We start from the raw sequence: 8751 nt of genomic DNA on the forward strand, positions 1-8751 counted from the left end.
CCACGATCCGCCGCTGTCTGTGTGTTCTGGTACGCGCCGGTCTCGCGGCCCACGTCATCGCCTAATGCGGCGACGTAAGTCATGGGGAGCACAGTCGGATGCGGCGTGAGGGGTGGATCATAAAAAAAAATGGCTCTGAGCACTATGAGACTTAACATCTATGGTCATCAGTCCCCTAGAACTTAGAACTACTTAAACCTAACGAACCTAAGGACAGCACACAACACCCAGCCATCACGAGGCATAGAAAATCCCTGACCCCGCCGGGAATCGAACCCGGGAACCCGGGCGTGGGAAGCGAGAACGCTACCGCGGTGGATCATCCCGTGGCAGCTGTAATAACCTGCGTTGAGCACACTCAGAACGTATGTGGCCCTCCTTCCCACATCCAGAGCACGTCCTTGGTTGCCCGTCGTAAATGACAATCGCCCTGCAACCGGCGATGTACAAATATGACGGGACGTGTTTTCGGAGTTCGATCCGTATTTGTCTGACGCCATTGAGGACAGGATACGTCTTGAAACTCGCCCATTTTTCAGCCACGTGGGATAGGACCGTTCCGTAAGGACGCAGGGCGTCTGTCACCAATTCTTCTGGCACTTCGAATGGAAGCTCAAAGACGCGGATCGTTCGGAGGCCCATGCCGGCGTGTTCAACTGTTACCGCTCCAACATTCCCGTCCGAATGACAGAAACGAAGTCCTTGTCGGTGTCGAAGTAGTAGGTCGTCACATGCCGCTTCATTGATGAGCTTGACATAGACCACGCTGCTGACTATAGATAAGTGTATTCCAACTAGAACGTCAGGTTGTATTTTCACCTCGTCCCGTAAATAACGTTCGATCTCGTAAGCCTTCGGTCGAGCATATTCGTTAACTAAACTAAATTTCAGTGTCTATTTGCGGAACGACAAGGCCATGATTCGTTCTATGTATACCGTGACACACCGCTACACACTTAACGTAAACACCTCTCGCGCAGACGTGCGGCGGGGACGTAAACACCGTCCGAACCGCTGCGCCGCTGAAGGCTGACTGGAATTGAGCTACCCAAGCACGACTCACGCCCCGTCCTCACAGCTTTACTTCTGCCAGTACCTCGTCTCCTACCTTCCAAACTTTACAGAAGCTCTCCTGCGAAACTTGCAGAACTAGCACTCCTGAAAGGAAGGATATTGCGGAGACATGGCTTAGCCAGAGCCTGGGGGAAGTTAGGAGACGAGATACTGGCAGAAGTAAAGCTGTGAGGAGCGGGCGTGATTCGTGCTTGGGTAGCTCAGTTGGTAGAGTACTTGCCCGCGAAAGGCAAAGATCCCGAGTTCGAGTCTCAGTCCGGCACACAGTTTTAATCCGCCAGGAAGTTTCAATTTTCGTCTCCCTTCACTATCTGCATAATTTCTTTTATAGCATCATATATTTTTTCATTTTCTTCACCATCTGCGGAGCTAGTTGGCATATAAACTTTTACTTCTGTGGTAGGCGTGGGATTCGTGCCCATCGTGGCTACAATAATGCGTTCACTGCATTGGTAGTAGCTTATCCGCGCTCCTATTTTTTATACATTATTGAACCTACTTCTGCATGACCCCTATTTGATGTTGTATTTATAACTCTATATTCACCTGACCTGAAGTCTTTTTCGTCCTGCCACCTAACTTCACTAATTCCCACTATATCTAACTTTAACCTATCCATTTCCCTTTTTAAATTTTCTAACCTACCTGGCCGATTAAGGGATCTGAAATTCCGCGCTCCGGTGCGTAGAACTCCAGTTTTCTTTCCCCTGATAACGACGTCCTCCTGAGCACTTCCATCCATGAGATCCGAATGGGGGACTATTTTACCTCCGGAATACTTTACCCGAGAAGACTCAATCATCATTTAACCATACAGTAAAGCTGCATGCCGTCGGGAAAAATTACTGCTCTAGTTTATCCTTTCTTTCAGCCCTTCACAGTACCAGCACAGCAAGGCCGTTTTCGTTACTGTTACAAGGCCAGATCAGTCAACCATCCAGACTGTTGACCCTGCAGCTACTGAAAAGGCTGCTGCCCCTCTTCAGGAACCACACGTTTGTCTCGCCTCTCAACGGATACCCCATTGTTGTGAGTACACCTACGGTACGGCTATCTGTATCGCTAACGCACGCAAGCCTCCCCACCAACGGCAAGGTCCGTGGAATATATACTGTACAAGTCCTTAAACGCAACGCAAGTCCAACAGGGTAAAAGCTGTCGTGTGCTGATTGGGTAGCTTCATATAAATCGACAGGTGCCTCGCAAAGTAAATTATGTAAAAAGTTACTAAACACGCATTCGGAAACCTCGAATATGTTACGACATTCTTTTAAATTTGACCATCACTTCACTCACTCCATGAATATTTTGTAAGAGAATATAGACTTAGAGAACGAGAAGTGTGTGGAAATGTGTGCTAAAGACTTGAGGCCATTTAGCAGCATAGGGGTTTCTAACTTTATGGGTAACATTGACTGAAATAGGAAAAATAGACGGCACAGTGGATATTAAGAGCCACATTTTGGTGACATGCAATGCAGTGCAAAAAATCTTAGTATAAAGGAAAAGATTCTTCTTTCAGACATGTACCTTTTAGACTGACGTAATACAAAAAATGTGCTTTGTGTTTGCTAAAATGCATTTGGGGAATTTAGAATGAACAATTTTTGCACTTGGAATGATTTCAGTGAACCCGCAATACACTTCATGGAAAAAGTAATTAATACTGGTCTAACTGAAGTCATATTTGGCTGGAACACGCTACGGTTACAGAAAATAGGCTTCCAAAACCCCACTTTAGTTGGCGTCCCCGTATAATTGACGTCTTCAGGTTTCTAGGTGGAAAAGATCTCGACTTCCATTGATGGTTCTCATTAGGAAAAAAAAAAGTGTGTTAGAGGTGACCTAATGATGGTTCGAAAATTTAAAATGGCCTGTACTAGTCGAAAGAGGGTGAAGTTGCACAAAAAACCGTCCATATCGAAACAAAACAAAGACCGAAATACGCTGTAAAGGAAAATCAGGACTAATAAATTCCACCATTTTCTTTCCTACAATGACCCAAAATGAATTTCATTGAGTGTCGACTTGTGATAGTCGGGTATTTTCATCAGCTTCCGAAAACTACTCATAACACTACAGCGAAAGCGTACAGAGTAAACTGCTACGTAACTTAGCACAGCGGGAAGACGGGCAGGCAAGCAAGACTCCTTTAGTCTGCTAGGGTTGGGCACAGCTCGATTTCGATGGGAGTGAAGCCGCCTGCCCGTTCTGCTGATAAAGCGTGGCAGCTTGCTTTCCTGACTAACTGGCAAGCATGGACAGGATAAAACCGGAATATATACACGTCTGGAAGCAACAGGCAATAATTGACTGAAGCAATGGAAAATAATATAATGGTAAATGACTGACAAACTTTGAGAGATGAAATGGTAATGGCAGCAAATGATCAAATAGGTAACAAAAGACTTAGTAGAAATCCTTGGGTAACACAGTACGTATTGAATTTAGTTGAAGAATGGGGAGAACATGAAAACGCAGCAAACGAAGCAGTCGAAAGCGATTTGAAAAGTATAAAATTGAGACTGACAAGATTTGGAGAGGAGGTAATCAGGAATAGCCATAGGACAAAAACAGAGCTGTGGAAGCATGCATAACGAGAAGGAAGGCAGATGCTGCCTACAACAGAATTAAAGAAACCCCTTAGAGAAACGAAAAGCTTGTGCACGGATATCAAGAGCTCTAAATGGGCTATGTAGGGAAATGAACTTGAAGATAGCGTTACAGAAAAGCAAGGAAAACTAAGCAAAGAAGAGATGACAGATGTGATACTGCATGTAGAATATGGTAAAAGACAGATATACCTAAGTCTAAAAGAGGTCCCTGGAGTAGCCGACATTCCCACGTAATTGCTGAGATACCAGGGACAACCAACCATGTGTAAACTATTTCATCTGGTATGCAAAATACACGAAACTAGCGAAGTTCCCTCAGACTTTAGATAGAATGTAATAATACCAGTTCAAAAGAAGGCATATGTTGACAAGTGTGAATTTTACTGGACAATTAGTTTAATTAGTCATGTTTTAAAAGTGTTGACACGAATTATTTACAGAAAAAAGATTGATGGAGACCAGTATTGGGAAAGATCAGTTGGAGTTTTGGAGAAATGCAGGAACACGCGATGCTGTTCTTACCATACGACTTACCTTGAAAGAAAGATGACCCTACGTTTACAGCATTTGTTGATTTGGAGAAAGATTTAGCACGGTTGACTCGAGCATACTGTTCAAAATAATTATGTAGATAGGAGGGGTAAAATACGCGGTTGGCAAAGCTACTTACAAACTACAAAGATACCAGACTGCATTTATAAGAGTTGAAGGACATGAAAGAGGAAAGGGGTTTGAGAAGGAAGTGAGGCTAGATTGTGTCCTCTCTCCAATGTTGTTCAGTCTGTAAAAATAGCAGGTGGTGAAGGATACCAGATTTGGAGAAAGAATTAAGATTCACAGATAAGACACTAAAATTTTGAGGTTTGACGAATCGAAGCATGGAACGGAGTGGATAATTTATTGAAAATAGTTGTAACTTGAACAGAAACATGTGAAAAACATTTACGGAATTAGATTAGTAAATGGGAGACAAACCAGTAGATGAGTTTTGCGATTAGTGCTATAAATTAACTGGTACTTTCCAATGTAGGTAGGATATAAACAGCTAACTTGTTATAGCAATAAATGCGTTTCTGAAAGAGAGGAATTTGTTAAAATCTAAACATATTATATATTGTACATTTACCCCGCTTGCTTCTGTTTGTATGTGAAGAATAATCTCAGAAGATCCTATAGGATTTTCTATGCAGTTTTCATGAATACGAGGGACTCTCAGTAGATAATAAACTTCTTTTTAGCCAATATCAATTTAAAAATGCAGAATTCATTGTGGGACATCGTGGAATATTTCCGATTAAGTCATGAAGTTCCGATAGGTGGCAGTGCTATACATAGCCTCAAAATAGTGTCTTTAACGGAGGTGCTTTCCTAGCAGAGACCTGTCATCGTGTTCCTTTTGGAGAAAAATTAAAGCATCACAGATATCCAGAGGTGGTTGCAGAGAATCTACGGAGACCTAGCACTGAACAGAAGTACGGTGAGTCGTTAGGCGAGATACCTGTCATCATCGCCGCAGGGTTCGTAAATCTGTCTGATATCCCACGTGACTCCTGCAATGTTGGAACTTGAGGACGTTCTCAGTCGAGGTGATCGACAGATCACTGTCGAACACCTCACTGCACAACTGGTCGTCTCTGATGGTAGTGATCATACATTCGTCCAACAGTTGAGATACATTATGGTGTGTGCCCGCTGGGTTTCTATCCGCCTAACAGAAGACCGTAATTAGCAACGAGATTAGCACGACGAAAGGTGCCCTCCATGGGAAGCAATACGTGGGTGATGAGCAGGTTATTGATGCACCAGGACTTTAGCTCCGACGTCGACCAGTACAGTGGTGCATTGAGGGCATAAAGGCCCTATCATTATGGAAGTGTAAGGCAGTCGTACTATATGTAGATTATGATGAAAAACAGAGTTTTGCAACGAAAAGAGTGGGCTATAATATGGTCCATTGGTATCCTGGTTAAACCCCACAAATTTTCGAGTAAAAACTGTTTTTTACTACTTATTTAACGCCCCTTGTACATACACTGCATGACGAGGAAAGTTTTTGAACATAGTTTATAAATACTTCTGCAAACTGGCTGAAGCGTGATGAATTAAAGTCCCCTACAGTGTGTTTCTGTCTGCATCTCAAGGGAAATCTCAGGAATAACTATAGGAATAAATGATGACTAACTGAAACCCTCAGCTGCCGACAGGTGTTGTTGATATACCTCGATGTGGACAGCTGAAAATCTCTGTCCAGACCGGGACTCGAACCCGGGATCTCCTGCTTATATGGCAGACGCTCTATCCATCTGAGCCACCGAGGGCACAGATGAATACCGCGACTGCAGGGACTTATCCCTTGCACGCTTCCCGTGAGACTCACATTCCCAACTGTCCACAATTCTACCTACGTAATGTACCTTATAGAATTTGCCCATTCACTCATTACTCGCGCTCGCTTTGGCGATTCCCGTAAGAGTTTGGTCAACCTGTGCGCATCCGCACAGACGAAGGTCAATGACTGGGTAGCCTTTTAACTACATATATATGAAGACAGTAACTGTTCTCGAAAGAACAGATACTGTAGATGACCGTGCAGCTTTTCCTTGGAATAAATGATGACTAACTGAAACCCTCAGTTGCCGACAGGTGTTGTTGATATACCTCGATGTGGACAGCTGAAAATGTGTGCCCCGACCGGGACTCGAACCCGGGATCTCCTGCTTAAGCAGGCAGTTGAGGGTTTCAGTTAGTCATCATTTATTCCAGGGAAAATCTGCACGGTCGTCTACAGTATCCGTTCTTTCGAGAACGGTTACTGTCTTCATATATATGTAGTTAAAAGGCTACCCAGCCATTGACCTTCGTCTGTGCGGATGCGCACAGGTTGACCAAACTCTTACGGGAATCGCCAAAGCGTGCGCGAGTAATGAGTGAATGGACAAATTCTATAAGGTACATTACGTAGGTAGAATTGTGGACAGTTGGGAATGTGAGTCTCACGGGAAGCGTGCAAGGGATAAGTCGCTGCAGTCGCGCTATTCATTTGTGTCGTCGGTGGCTCAGATGGATAGAGCGTCTGCCATGTAAGCATGAGATCCCGGGTTCGCGTCCAGGTCGGGGCACACATTTTCAGCTGTCCACATCGAGGTATATCGACAACACCTGTCGACAGCTGAGGGTTTCAGTTAGTCATCATTTATTCCAAGGAAAAGCTGCACGGTCATTTACAGTATCTGTTCTTTCGAGAACAGTTACTGTCTTCATATATATGTAAATAACTATAGGAATTATCGTACTACTTCCATATAATGGTCTCCAAAATTAAAGCATCAAACGGAAATATATTGCATTTATTTTGTCACAAACAGTATAATCAGGTGATAGTAAAGTAGAAACAATGTAAATAATACAGAACTTAAACAGCTACAAAATGCATAATGACGGACAAAAATGTTCTTCGTTTCTTCCTACGTAACGGATTTGCACACGCAATCCGACAACTGGTAAATGTGCTCAAAATGAGGTGTGACCACCTCTGGCAGCAATACAGGCCTGACAGCGACGGCGCATACTGTGAATGATACCATCAATCTCATTATTCCTGCAGAGCTGCTCGCAATCTTAGAGAGTTGTTGGTGGGTGCTGACGTGATGCAAGCCGTCTCCCTAGTGCATCCGAAGAATGCTCTGTGGGTTTCAAATCGGAGAGCTAGCAGGCCACGCCATTGGTACAATACATTCTATCTCCAACCAAAGTTCAACCACCTATGTATGCCCTATGAGGTCGAGCATTATCGTCCATCTGTACGAATTCTGGGCCCACAGCTTCTTACAACAACGGCAAATGAGGTCGCAAGAACGCGTCGCGATACCTGACAGCAGTTAAATCTTGCCGAATAACCCTTATAATTTCATGAAGAGGGGTTCGAGTGATAAACATAATCGCAGCCCACACTACTAGGGATCCTCCATGATATATCGCTTTCCACAATTTTTGGGTCCCGAAATCGTTTTCCACGTTCCCTCCAGATGTGAATCCATTGAGAATCACTCTCCAAACTGAATCTGTGACAACAACAGTGGCCGACTCTTCGACTGTCCAGGTGGCATATTGAGGTCACTACTACAGACGTTCCCTTCTGTGAAGATGCGTCAGAGGTACACATCCAGCAGGTCGCCGACAATAAAGGCCACTTTGTCAAAGCCTCCTACACACAGGACGCCTCGATGCAAAACGACCAGTGGATACTGCGAGCGCGCATGCTAGTTGCCATGCAGTAATAAGGTGGTACTGTCGCACCCTTACAGTCAAATAACGGTCCTCTCTTTTGATGTCACGCGTGGTAGGTCCTACCCTGGTCTTCCGGACACGGTTTCGATCTCTATAAGCTGTCGCTACATCTGAGAAACTAAAGACCGATTCATATCAAGCCATTGGGCCAAACCATTTGCGACTGACCTTCTTTCTTTCTTTCTATGGTCCTCCATCGCAGAGAGGCTGGTAGGCAACTTCTCTGTGCCACACTGCACCATGTGTGCATGTGTACACAACGATTGTGGATGTGGGGCTACTTGGCAAACACTACCTTGTGAGCGACGTGGGTGCTACTCCGTCATTCTGCGCAACGGATTAATCTGAGATGTACCCTTTACCCTGTGGCTCCTGAAAGGTGGAATTTCCACCCCCACACTACTACAGAAGTCAGACGGACGCTCCTAACGTTCTAAAGAGATATGCCTGAAAAACTTTCAGCAGTATATATCTTCTGGAGTCGTCCGCTGTAGGGAAATGACACAAACATTCACAAAATTTCTTACGTAATTAGTGGGATACTTGGGTACTGGAGTAGTCCTACTTAGCGTAAGAAAGAGCATGAAACTAACGAAAATTATAATTTTTTTGCAAAATTTCTGAGGAATCACAATGGCACTTTTAGTTATGAACTGAAGAAGTTATTTCCTGGTTCTTTTCGAAATGTGAAGTTACCTCTTAAGGATAGGATTCGCTAATTAAATTTCTATACAAAGTTTAAGATTGTTATTGACTTGGCAGAATGGCTGAGAGC

The 8751-nt window shown here is 44.1% G+C and overlaps 1 non-coding gene across 1 annotated transcript; it reads right to left on the reverse strand.

Annotated features, from left to right (window-relative positions):
- Positions 1-5933: 5933 nt before the first annotated feature.
- Positions 5934-6008, reverse strand: Trnai-uau (transfer RNA isoleucine (anticodon UAU)). Its single transcript has one exon. It is a non-coding gene; the product is annotated as a tRNA-Ile (tRNA).
- Between the last annotated feature and the right edge of the window lie 2743 nt (positions 6009-8751).

The sequence above is a fragment of the Schistocerca cancellata genome, chromosome 4, assembly GCF_023864275.1.
Source record: "Schistocerca cancellata isolate TAMUIC-IGC-003103 chromosome 4, iqSchCanc2.1, whole genome shotgun sequence".
NCBI lineage: Eukaryota > Metazoa > Arthropoda > Insecta > Orthoptera > Acrididae > Schistocerca > Schistocerca cancellata.